Genomic DNA, 14,322 nt, shown 5'->3' on the forward strand with positions numbered 1-14,322 from the left:
CATCAGCTTGATTTTGAGCTTACTGCAAATTTCCTGACATCTCAGCAGTGCCCAGCACAGGCCCTTGAAATATGCAAAGGCTCTCAGGAGTAATTAGAGGCCATGAAGCATAGCACAGTGCTCTTCAAAATTTAATATGCACACGAATCATCAGGGGGACTTGTTAAAATGCAAATGGTGATTCAGTAGGTCTCAGATAATACTTGAGATTCTCCCAACCTCGCAGGTGATGCCAATGCTGCCGTTCCAGGGATCAAACTCCGAGTAGCAAAGGCATAGTGCAGACCACATGGAATATGACAGAGGTGAGCTCACATCTCTGCTCAGCACCTACTGGATGTGAGACTTCTGTATGTTTTAGGCATCACTTTTAGTCTCATTGTTTCTATGGTCTCAGGGCTTTTGCTGTGTCATCATAACATTGTCTAAGCACCTATTAAGTAGACCATCTAGAATGAATGTTGGGTGCTTTTCAATCTCTCAATGCTGAGGAACATGAGAGCTCCCTATCTAATGGGATGATCTTAAATGTCCAAGAAAGAGTTTTGTAGAATGCTATACAATATTTAAAAAAATATTTTAAAAACTGTTTCCAGGAAGTAAAAAAAAAAGAATTTTTGTTGCAATGACCATTTTACTTCATAGGTCTCACCCATGAGACATTCTTGCCAATAGTGCTTTCAGGTTACAGAAATGGCTGGACATGGTACCATAGAAATGATTTGTGTGAACGTAAGAATTCAAAGCAAAATAACAAGCATTTTGAAATGTTATATCACACTAAAGCTAGAGACACACGGTGCCAGGGCTCTGAGGGGCTCTGGTGGGATGAGTGGTACTGCCCTTTGGAAGAAGTGCTTTGTGTCAGCTCTTGCCTCTCAGCTCTTCATCTACCCTTCACAGCTCTCAGATGCTACTGCAGAGGGCATTTCCCGGCTCAGTGGCAGGGTGGTGAGTGTTAGCAGGGGTTGGGGGAAGGTAGGCTGGCCCTGGAGGAAAAAGGGGCTTTTCTTCCGGATTCTGATGCACTTTTGTTTTCTGCAACACTTGGCTGCTGGTCAGTGAACAACCTCCCCAGCGCCCCCTATCGTGGTTTCTGGGAGAGTTCAGCACATATGAGATGTTTAATAAACACTTGTTGAATTAACAAATAAATGCTACTTCTGCTTTTAACTCCTTTATTTTACTATATAGGACTCCTTTTGTAATTCTCATATCTTGAGTGATATCGTCCTCCTCCAGTTATTTTACACATATTCACGTTACTCAAATTTTTCTATGGCACATTTCCATGACATTATATTCCCTACCAACAAATTATTACACTCTTACTGTGATATTTGTATCAAAATTTTTTCAAGGAATAGTTTGAAAATATAATATTTTTAGGTGCTGGTAGTGTTAAAGCCTAGGAGAAATAGACATACAGAAAATCAAGAAAACTTGATGAAAAGAAAACACACATGATCACATTTAATGTCCTATGAAGTGAAAACATATCAAAGCACTCATTTCACATGGTAAAGGGCTAAACTGTTACATTTTCTCTCTTCAACTCTTCTTTTCCCCCTATGTCCCTGGTAGCTGTGAAAATAAACATGTGAAATAACACCTTGGCCTTCAAAAGAGCTTTTTTCTCTTTGCATTTTGCAACCATACTTTAGGAAAGAAAAAATAATGCAACACATAATAGTTGAGACTATGTGAGGGGAAAAAAACTTTAAAATTCCTTTTTTATTCTTTTCCAGGATCCAGTTTCCATGGGGAGAAAGACAACAATAAAAGTCGAGGAGGAATCTCAATGGATTAATAATAAGTATAATAGGAAGCATTTTGCAGCATCTTTTGAATACTTTGTTAAGCCTTTTAACACATTATGTCTTTTAATCCTATTATGTCATCTTAGAGGAAAATTCAGGCTCAAAGAAAAGTAAGTTCTCTCAAGGACACAAAGCAAATTTCAGAATTATACTTTAAGGTAAAATCCATCTGGATGGATTCTGAGCTATTTCTTTCTAACTTACATATTTTTTTACCCAAGTAACTATGTGATTTCATAAGATTTCCAAGAAAATATTTAGAACAATCAATACTTTGTACATTTAAAAATTTACTTAATTTGCATAAGATGTTTTAAAATTGAAATATGTCACCTTAATATTAAAATTCAAAGATAAGATGTCACAAAGATAGGTGTGACCCTACTGAAAAAAATCACATTAGAAGATTTACTGAACATTCTAATATTAATTAAGAAACTATAAAACAAATGTGTTACACCTTTTATAAATGTGTAAAATGTGTAATGTTATAAGAAAAAGCCAGTTAAGCTTTAATATTCTGCAAATCATTTTTAATACACAACATTTTATATTGGGCCAGAATTCTTTAAATGTAGATCTTCAACATTTCCTTGTCCCTGAATCTACTTTTTTTATTACCTATGTGAATAAAATCACTCCTTTGATATTGGTTCATCTTATTATTTCCTCCTGAGCTCTATCAAGTTTCTTCATAACCATCAAATAGGATGTTCTCTTGCCTATCATCCTTTGGCAAATAGTCACAAACATGAGACCAGTTTTTAGAAGATAAATTATTTTAACTCAGCAAGTATATGTCAAATTAAAGTAAGATTCTTCAGCAATTTCTTAAGTCCTTCTGAGTTGAAAATCAATGGTTGCCTGCCAAAAAGCTAGGAAATGAAACAATGATCTTTAAATTCATCAGTCCTTTCTGGAGCGCTGAGGGAAATTGCTTTTTTATAAATGTGCAGATTTATGGCTCACACATTGCCAGGATGGGAAGAAAAGTGAAAATCGCTTTGAACCAATTTTCTCTTTTTATAAGTAAGGAAATATACGCCCCGAGAGATGTGGTGATTTGCTCAAGGTGACACTGATAAACAGAAAAAGAGTCAAGAAAAAGGTATGGGAAAGCTAAAAGCCCTTCATCTCTCTTTAGAATATAACTTTCTAATGCTAACTCTGCTTCTGCTCTTGACCTCTCTGGGCCATTCTCAACACAACAGCCAGGATCATCTCTACCCTGGAAACAACCCATGTTGCTTTCTGGTGAACCCCTGAAAATGTCTCCCATCTCAGGGTAGAAGCCAAAGCCTGAAAATTCCTGTCAGTTCCTTCGTGATCCACTGTCCTTTTCATTCTCCAACGCCTACTCTTGTATCCAGTGATCATGTTCCTTGAGCTGTAGCTTCTAGCTGTTCTTCCACCACGACTGGTGACCTTTCACTGTTAGTTGCCTCTTCCTGGAAGCTTCCACCAAATATACACGTGACGCACATCCCCTCAAGTTCAAAAGTCACCTTCTCAAGGAATCTTACCTGGACCACCATGTTTCAAACTACCATTTCTCCCCAAGCCAGCACTTCTAATTCCTCTTAGGTACCTTTATTTTTTCACAGCTTGTGTCAACCTCTAAAATCTAACATTTATTTACTTATTCTAGCATTTGTTGTTGACTTTCTCTCTTCCTTTATGTTGAAAACTAGAAAAGATTGTCAGTTCTGTTTCTGGTGTACCCTAAGCCCTAAGACACTCCCAAAGACCCACCAAATATTTGATAAATAAGTAAATGCATAAATAGGCTGTCAACAATTGTCTTAATCTTAATATAAACTTGACCTTAATAAGACTGCAGGCTGGAAAACTCAAAGTTAAACCAACATATTATATTAAAATTTTTTAAAATGCCCATAAGAAAGCACATAATTCATATTACAGTTGAACTGGAATGGAATCATAGAATACACCAGTATTCAGTACAATTTCTTAGGATTTGGAAAAGTGCAACGGGTATTAACTCCCTTTTGGTCGATACTACAACTTCGCCATATGATTTGTGGATTAAGAAACTGACAATGCTAATTAAATGTGTCTTTAACAGTTAATGTTTAACCACAAATGCAGCTCCAAATGTTAGCTCTTCAAACACAGTCTGGTAAAAGTGGAAATATTGATTTAGAATTCAAGACTACTAGTTTTCCCGAATTGAGAATGTCATTTTCTGCAGCTTGGATCTTAGGAAGCACTTTCTCACAGAGTCTACCATATAACCCTTGCAAATTGGCAAGACAGAAAAAACATCCCTTTCCGCACACCTGCACTTCTTTTTCTAAAATTCTTTTTCTAAACTATTTTTTAATATATTTTATTGATTTTTTTACAGAGAGGAAGGGAGAGGGATAGAGAGTTAGAAACATCGATGAGAGAGAAACATCAACCAGCTGCCTCCTGCACACTCCCTACTGGGGATGTGCCCGCAACCAACGTACATGCCCTTGACTGGAATCGAACCTGGGACCCTTGAGTCCGCAGGCCGACGCTCTATCCACTGAGCCAAACTGGTTAGGGCATCTAAACTATTTTTATTGTTGACCCTGTTACAGATGTCCCGTTCCCCCGCCCCCCTTTGCCTACCTCTACCCAGTCCCCGCATCCCCCTTCCCTCCAGCCATCACCACACTGTCCTCTGCTTCTATGGGTTATGCCTACATGTTCTTTGGCTAATCCCTTCACCTTCTCTCAGCCTGTCCTCTCTCTCACTGTCCCCCCTGGCAGCTGTCAGTCTGTTCCCTGTATCCATGCCTCTGGCTCTATTTTGTTTGACCTTTTATTTTGTTCATTATATTCCCCACATCTTCCTCACTGGACCACCGGGCGCTCCGTGAACAGACGTCCCATGATTCCACTCACCGCTGAGTCAATAGAAAATAGTTTAGAGGCAATTCTGTACTGGCAAGGTCTAGCTGCCATTTCTCCACTGATTAAATACTATGTACTTTGCCGCAAACAGCTCAATTGTTATGAAGTTTGTTTGTTTATTGCTTCTTCCTCTATATTCCCATGGCGCTTTGTAGTCCGGTATTGGAGACAGCGCACCAGGATACACATTACATCATAGTTCACTCGCGTCTCTCTCTGTTTGTTCTTCCATTGGAAAGTGATCTTCTTGAGGCCACGGATTATATAATGGAAAGGGCACAGGCTTTGGAGCACAACACACCGGAAACCAAACACCATCTTTAAAACTGAATTCATCACCAGGTGCCCTACCTCAGCACAGAGGGTTTAGATGCTACCTAAGTATCTTTTATAAGTATATATTTTTTACTTTGAGCTGTCTTTTTGTATTTCTCAAATCTCTCTAGCTGGCAAATTATCCTGTCTGACTAAATGAACACCCTGCAATACATCCCTGAAGCTCTCCACGCTTTGGTTTCTTATTTGAAAAAAGCAAGTTCTACTGGCTCGGTAATACTGCCAGAAAAATTGAAGAATCTACTTTTGTGAAGCAGCTGTCTTGTTTATTTAGCAAGGGCTAACATAGTGCTTATGGAGTACCAGGCAAGGCTTAAAGTAGTTTATTTTTATTCATTTGAATCCTCAGAATATTCTCAAAAGTTAAAACTTTTACTTGTGTCACTTTACAGACGAAAAAATTGATGCTTAGAGAGGTTAAGTAAACTTCACAAAGTCATCCTGGCAAAAGGAACCAGAACCCGGATTGAAATCCAGAGAGACTGGCTTCAGAGTGTGTGCTGTGACAGCTCGGCTACCCTGTCTCTCTAAGAGAAGCGGAACACTGGGGCCAAGGGTCTGCTCAAGGTCACAGCGCTGCAGCAATGCAAGGAGAACTAGAACCTACAGGTTCTGACTCCTGAATGAAAGCATGGTCTGAGACACCGCACTCCACCAATTCATTAAGTGCATTTGGGAATGTATAAATCAAAGTAAACTTGATTCATTTAATTTATCCTGAAGGTTCACTCAAACAAACAGTATCTGTTATTTATCTTCAGGAATCATGTAAATAAAATTTGCCTCCAAAATCAGGCTCTATCATTAAATAAGTCCATTTATATTAATGTTCTTTGTTAGATATGAAGTTCTATATTACTAAACATGTTCAATACCAAACATTAGTATTCAGATTGTACCACTTTGTATCTAGTGGGTTAGAAAATGTGGAAAAAGAGGAATTTAAAGATAGAAAATAAATAAGAAAAAGTTTCTATTTATGTCAAGGTCATAATAATAAAGCATTCCTATGAGTTTGTTTTGTTTTGTTTTGCTTTTTATATATAAGATTTCAGTATCTACTACCATTAAAATAATTACTGGTTGAAGTCAACAGGTAGAGACATATGAGTTTTGTTTTTACTTTGAAATTTCTACCCAGGAAAGACTGTTTTATATTAATTTATTTTCCTTTTCATTTTATTCAAAACAAATATTTATTATTAAATGTTTCATAGCCTCAATTCCTGGGCTTGATTATTTCATTGGTTCTTTAAATGCATCTAATTTTCCAGGAGAAAAGTGGAAGGAATGGAGACTTTGATCTCTTTTTAAAGTTAAGAATTTCTTATAAACCATGCCAATCAATGTAAATATTGAAATAATGTAATATTAATGTCTCAGCACTTGCTGTGTTAGTCTGCCAAACAAAATGCCACAGGCTGGGTGGCTTACACAATAGAAGTGCATTTTCTCACACTTTAGGGACTGGGAAGTCTAAGATCAAGGTTCAGCAGGTGGATTTCTAATGAGTCCTCTCTTCCTGCCCTGCAGATGGTTGCCTTGTCACTGTGTCTTGCACGGCCTTTCCCCCATGTGGGCACGTAGAGGGAGAGATCTGGGACGGCCTTTCCTCTTTCAATAGGGATACCAGTTCTATTGACTTAAGGCCCCCCCCTCAATGACCTCCTATAGGCCTTATCTCCAGACACAGTCACATTGCAGAGTTAGTGATTCAACATGTGACTTTCAGGGGGATACAATTCAGACCATTAAAACTGCTTTTAGGCATCTCTTTATTATTTAAACAAAGGTGAGGTAGGGAAATGAATAATTTTAGAACAACTGGTGACAATATAAAACAGTCAAAGTTCTAGTTACAGGGTTTTTAAAACCAGTTCATTATTCTAATCTTTAAACTTATGAACTCATGCTTAGCTAATAGTATATGCAATTTCTTGTTTTAGATGTTGAGTGGGGCCTGATCCTTTGGAAGTTGGAATTTTAGTGGTTGCTATGTCTTTTCTTCCTTTTGACTTCTGTTTTTCATTGGCCTATTATATGATCACAACTGTAAATATTTTCAGTACCTTGGTATATAATTTCCATGAGCATAAAATGTTGAAATATTTCACTTCCACTTTTCTTATCTTCACTCTAGCATTCTCAGTTTTCATTTTGTTCAGAATATATCTTGGGTACATGAAAGCAGAACTTGCTCACTTCAGGCTAATTATACCTTTAACCTTTCACAAGATCAAAGACAAAGGATAGAATTAAAAACTGCAGTGTGTTTACCGTGTGTCAGATGCTCTACTATCACCTTTAACTTTTTAAAACAGTGAATCTCTTTCCTGTGATGACTGCCCCCAAATTAAAGTAATTTGCATGTGTATTTTTTCTATCTTAATGACCATCTTGACTTAGACTTATCTTTTAATAGTTCGGGAGTCAATCCAATTCTTGGAATCAAGATTTTTTTTAATTATTACTTCAAGGTCCAGCTGATGTGGCTTAGTGGTTGAGCATTGACCTATGAACCAGGAGGTCACAGTTTGATTCCCGTTCAGGGCACATGCCAGGTTGCAGGCTCAATCCACAGTGTGGGCCATGCAGGAGGCAGCCAATCAATGATTCCTTCTCATCATTAGAAGGAGGGAGTGGGATGATATGTTAAAAGTGCTGAATGTAAAAACTGCCAAACTTCAATTCTGTGAATCACATTTTCTATTTAACATAAGAGAAATAGACAAAAAGATGATCAAAGCTCCCGAAACAGTGACTGGCATATATTTTCTTTCAATGTCTGTTACTATTATTTATTTTCCAAATACATTGTATTATTTTCCTAGTACTGCCGAAGCAAAGTGCCACAAACTTGATAGTCTCATGTTTCTATCTCTCTCTCCCTCTCCCTTCCTCTTTAAAATCAATAAAAATATTTTTAAAAAGAATATTTGATTGCTCATGTGAATAAGGAATAAATTAGCTGTAAAATCAGTAACTTTAGCACTACTTTTTGAGTACTTATGAATGTAACTTATGAGTAATTATTTGTGAAAGAGTGAAACATATTAATATCTAATAAAAGACAGTAAGGTCTGGAATAAATCTTGGAGAATGAATGTCTCATTCAATCTCTTTTAGAAAAGTATACTGCAGCTAAGAAAATTGAAGTGATTTTTTTAAAGCTCACCTAATAGCTAGAAACTATGTTACCTTACTCTGAGTTCTGTGTGCTTATCATCAAATCATGTCAATTGTCATTGGTAATCCCATTTGTTCTGAAACTAAAAGAAATAATCTATTATTTTTCTCAAACTTATTTTGCCCCAAAAAATCATTTGCACAAAATGTAATATAATGTATATGAAACTTGTACACTTGCACTCAAATTTATGCTCTGCCACTTTCTATATTTCAGGCAAACTTCAATTCTGTGAATCACATTTTCTATTTAACATAAGAGAAATAGACAAAAAGATGATCAAAGCTCCTGAAACAGTGATTAGCATATATTTTCTTTCAATGTCTGTTAGTAGTATTTATTTTCCAAATACATTGTATTAGTTTCCTAGTACTGCTGAAGCGAAGTGCCACAAACTTGATGGTCTCAAACAAAGGAAATGCATTCTCTCACAGTTTGGGAGCAAAGCAGCTTGAAATCAATGTGTCAGCAGACCATGCTTTCTGTGTAGGCTCTAGGGGAGAATCTGTTTCATGGCTACCTCCTAGCTCCTGGGACTCCCAGCAATCTGCCCTGTGATTATACATGACACAATCCCTGTGTGTCTTTGTGTCACTTCCCTATTCTCATAGGAACACAAGCCATATTAGATGAAGGCCATATTCCATGCCAGTATAACCTCATCTTAACTTACATCTTAATTACATCTGCATACACACTATCTATATATATAAAAGCCTAAGAGACCATTACGACGGAACAACTGGAACAACTGGAATGACCAGTCGCTATTACATGCACTGACCACTAGGGGGCAGATGCTTAATGCAGGAGCTGCCCCCAGCCCACAGGCCCCGATCACCTATGGGGCCTGCTGGCCAACCTCCTGGTCCCTTCCCCTGCTGGCAGGCCCCAATCGCCCGATTGGAGCCAGGCTCCTGGGCTGGGATGGGGAACTCTGGGTGGGTGGTGGCAGACGCAGCCCATATCCCAGGGGGACCGGGGGCTGGCTCCCTCCTTGGGGCCAGCACCCAACCTCCCGTGTCCTTCCCCCCATCCCACCCCCCATCTCTCCCCTTGGCCAGCAGACCCCAATTGCCCAATTGAGGCAGGACCCTGGACTGGGATGGGGAACTGGGAGTGGGTGGTGGCGAACATGGGTGGTGAGGTAAGGAGGAAGGGGGGAGGTGGGGAGGCAGGGAAATGCGCAGTGGCAGCGCACAGGCGGCAAGGAAAGGAGGAGGAGGGAGGCAGGGAGGTGGAAAACCTGATTGGCCCTGATCGCTGGCCAGGCCTAGGGACCCCCCCTGTGTACAAATTTCATGCATCAGGCCTCTAGTTTCCAAATAAGTTTTTACTCATAAGTACCAGGGGACTTCAGCATGTTTGGGGGGGATACACAACTCAACACACTACATACACTTATGCTATTTTGGAATGATTGTTGTGATCGATGCTCTGTGAATTTTCCTGACATATTTGAACAGAGAAACTCATTAGAGGATGTTGAAAATATCTTGAAATGTTTATATTGCCCCATGACATAAAGCATAGACAGAATGAACACGGATAGGATAGGATAGGTATAGTGACAGTGATAGAATAAATTGTTCCTTTTTTTAGTGGATTACTTGGACTTTAGCTGTAATTTAAGATGCTATTTTAATTTGCCATTTACAATTTAATTATAACTTCCTTCTGAATGTGAACTAGTATGTTTTATTTCTCGTATATTTTCAGTTGGCAGTACTCAGAAATCATAAAAATTTAAATTGCAATCAACTACACAGCAAATGATCCTTTAAACATTTATAGTCTGTTAATTCTTCCAAGAATACTCATGAAAGAAAAGTGATGCTCAAGTTGTCTAATTTCAAAGCTGTTCTAAAAATCATGAAATTTTTTTAATTTTGTAAAAGAATGTGCCCCTCTTAAAGAATGTTGACATATGCCCCCTTGAATTTCTAATTATGCATGATGACTGTCTGAAACAAAAAGCACAACCCACATGGCACAGTAACTGCAAACAGTGAAGCAGAATGTCACCTGCTTGTGGAAAAACTGCCACCATGAACGTCTCATACGAATCTGATTTAAATCCTCATTATGAGCATGTTTCTTAATGCTCATTGCACAACTACACTGAATTTTCATACTATTAGGAAATCTGCCTACTTTCCTATAGGCCCAACATCTAAGTGTTCTCTGTATCAATGAGTTTGTTTCTGTTTGTTGTTTTGTTTTTCAGATTCCACATGTGAGTGAAATCTTATGGTATTTGTCTTTCTCTGTTTCATTTATTTCACTTAGCAAAATACCCTCTAGGTCCACCCATGTTTTAGAAATGAAAAGAGAGTCAGATAGAAAATTCTGGGTCCATAATTATTTTCTCTGAGCACCAAAAAACTGTAATTATACTCTTACAAACTAACTGCATTGTGGAATTAGATATGGCAACTGACAATTCCCTCTGAATTTGTGACTGACAATCCCTCTCCCCCTTTTTCATCTTTTTAAAAAAAGAAACTTAACTTTTTTTGAGATTTATGTATTATGTAAAAAACAAAATGGAGTGATACTGGCATATTCTCCACCTAGTTTCCCCAAAGTGACATTTTGCATAATTATAGTGCAACATCACTACAGGAAACTGACATTCATTGACCTTATTCAGAAATAAGCCATTTTATAGGCATTCATTCTGTGCGTGTGCATACACACACACACACACACACACACACACACACACACGTACTTGTTCTATGCAGTTTTAGCATACATGTAGTCCATATCTACCAACACAGTCAGAACAAAGGGCCCCATCAAAGCATCCCCATAGCAATACTAATCTCTTTTAGTGGCTCTAAATCTTGATAATTTTTCATTTTAAGAACGCTATATACAATGGAATCATACAGTGTAGTACCTTTAGAGATTGATTTTTTTCACTCAGCATATTTTCCTTGAGATCCATCCAAATTGTTGCAGATATCAATGGTTTGTCCCTTTTATAGCTGAGTAATATTTCATGGTGTGGATGTTCTACAGTTTATTTAGTCATTTACCCTGTGAAGCATAGTTTGGTTGTTTCCAGTTTGGGGCTATTATAAATAAAGTTGCTATAAACATTTGTGCACAGGATTCTGGGTGAACATATGTTTTCATCTATGTGGGATAAATCCCCAAGGTTGTAATAGCTATGTTATATGATAAGTGCATATTTAATTTTTTACAAAACTGGCATTCTCTTGTCCAGAGTGTCTGTACCATTTTAAAATCCCATAGTCTCTCATATTTTGATTCTATTGTTGATTTTAAAAAGATTTGATGTAGTCTTGTTATGTTTACTTTTGATTTATCTGCCTTTTATTTCTGGCTTTTAGTTTTCCATCATATAATTACCAAGTTGGTCAGTATTTATTTATTGTACTTAAAAATTATTGTGTTTCCTGTACCTAAAACTTCATGTATATGATCAAGTCTGGAAAATTTTCAGCCAATTCATATTTAATAGTCTCCTCTTAAATCTGTTAGGTGTATATTAGATCATTCTTGTTTTTCTCATCTTTTTTGTGTTATATTTGTAACAGAGGTGTCCATAACTATTTTGTTTCCTCCAAGGATATAAAATTGTTTAATCTCTTGTCTGCTAATATCTAAATGCATAATTTAAGACAGGGCATTCTCCAGGGACCTTTAGACCATGGTTAGTGTTAGAAAACTCAAGAAGTTTTAAGCCAGTTTCTGCCTCAAACAACAAAAGTGGCACATTATATTGTTCATCATTCAACTCCAAGAGCTTAGTCATTAAGACAAACAAGGAAATTGCCAGAAACATAAGTTGTGCTACAGATTCTAAGGCCACCAAAGTTTGTGTCAGAATGAAAACAAAACCTCCTAAGAGGGAAGACAATTAGATACCCAGGTGCCTTGCCAAGGACGACTGCATCCTTTCAGGGGAAGGTACTCCATTAATTTGCATTTCCTCTTCTTTTTAAAAAAATATATTTTATTGAGTTTTCACAGAGAGGAAGGGAGAGGAATAGAGAGTTAGAAACACTGATGAGAGAGAAACATCGATCAGCTGCCTCCTGCACACCGCCTACTGGGGATGTGCCTGCAACCCAGGTACATGCCCTTGACCAGAATCAAACCTGGGACCCTTCAGTCCGCAGGCTGACGCTCTATCCACTGAGCCAAACCAGTTCCTCTTCTTCATCAGCTCTAACATGTTCGTGCTATTTCAATTTGATTTTTATTGCAAATTTTTGTCCATAAGGTTTAATAAAGCTTACATTTTATCCAAATAAAACGTTTTACAGTTTACTATTACCTACTTCCTTTACATGCCTACACTTTCAACTTGGACACTGTTTTATTGAATTCTTTCTTAGGTTTAAGTCGATGAATCATGGGTCATTTAAGGTTCATCTGCCTTCTGTGTACACATATTCTAGGGCGACTTTCAAACATATCGTCATAGCAAATTTGATCCTAAGTAACTAAAATCTTTTTAAAATACCAGTATATTTGTATACTTTGCAACACATTACTTGAGATTCAGTTTCTTAGAAAACAGTGCACTCCTGCTGTATGAAAATACTCTTTACCTATGTCACCCTCCCCTCCACACTTCTCCCCTCTGGCAACCAAGATATGGAAGCAACCTAAGTGCCCATCAATAGATAAATGGATAAAGAAGATGTAGTATATGTACTAAAATATTACTCAGCAATAAAAATGTTTCATAAATAATAAAACAAAAATTATTGAGGTGATTAACTCTAAAGTAGGGGAATGGAAGGGAATGCAAGCAGTGAGGAATGACAGAGAACCTGTTAAAGACTGTTGGGAGAAATTATATTAATTAATTTGGTTGACAAGTCCATGGATATCAATATTTAAAAAATTGTGTGTTTATACATTCTTCAAAATCTTGATATGTGATTTTTCAATTAAATTAAGTTGTGCTACATATTCTAATAAAAACTGCTTTAGAAGCTCCTAAAATAAAACAACTAGCTATTCCTGAAATATAGGAGAGTTTAGGCTAAATATATTTTTGATATAAAAATATATGTATAATATATGGCATTTTATCTGGCAAGATGGGTTCTCTGATGACCCTTTCCCTCAATTCACCATTTTACAGATGGTTAGATGTTTATCTTTCAGCATCTCCTTTAACATGTGAAATCGGAACATGAGAAGTAAGAAAGCTATGAAATACTGTCATCATAGTATTTCTAAAAATGTGTCCTATATGACACTTGGTCTATAAAATGTAAACTGGTTGATTAAAAATTAATTAAAGAAAGTTAAACAGATATTTTTCTGTACGTCTTCTTACAGTCTATAGCACACAAATATATATTAAGAACCTGAAAGAGAGAGTAGATAGTAAGTTTGATTTATAAGCTTATTTATCTACTCAAGCTCTCCTCAAAGAGCATCTCACAGATCAATGTTTTCAAAACGGATTGAGATACACTGTCTAATGAGTTTTAATAATTTACAATCTCAAGGTTTTGATAAGTGAAAGATCATACCTCTCTTTCACTATTAACTAAAAACTTTAAAAGAAAGATTAGTCCCTATCAGGTGTATAAAGATTCTTTCTCCTCTAATACCTATTCTCATTTTAGTTTTATTTGCCAGTAAGTTAGTAAATACATTCATTATTGACATTTTTATTTTACTTCTAGCCTGCTAAAACATAGTTATGATGTTAAAGATGACACATTGCATGTTCAGTACTGACATCAATTTTAGTGATGGTTTATGCTCTATGAACAAACAGTGGTCAACCGGCTATCCTATCAGACTAGAGCTTTTATTTGAGCTCTATCTCCATATAATAAAACAGCTGCTGTGGTTGAAACTGTGAATCAGCTATAAAATTTTAAAGATTCTGGCAAGTGGGTCAGGGCGGCTTTCTATTCTGGTAGATATTTCATTAGGAGTCTGCATTCCCCCACTTCCTGTGGCTGACCCCAGCTGGATATACACAGACTGTGTGCACACACACACACTCAACCACAGCTCTATCTATATCACAACACGATCCCCAAGCAGAATCAATGTTGAAGCTGCTTT

The sequence above is a fragment of the Myotis lucifugus genome, unplaced genomic scaffold (assembly GCF_000147115.1).
Source record: "Myotis lucifugus unplaced genomic scaffold, Myoluc2.0 scaffold_125, whole genome shotgun sequence".
NCBI classification, from domain to species: domain Eukaryota; kingdom Metazoa; phylum Chordata; class Mammalia; order Chiroptera; family Vespertilionidae; genus Myotis; species Myotis lucifugus.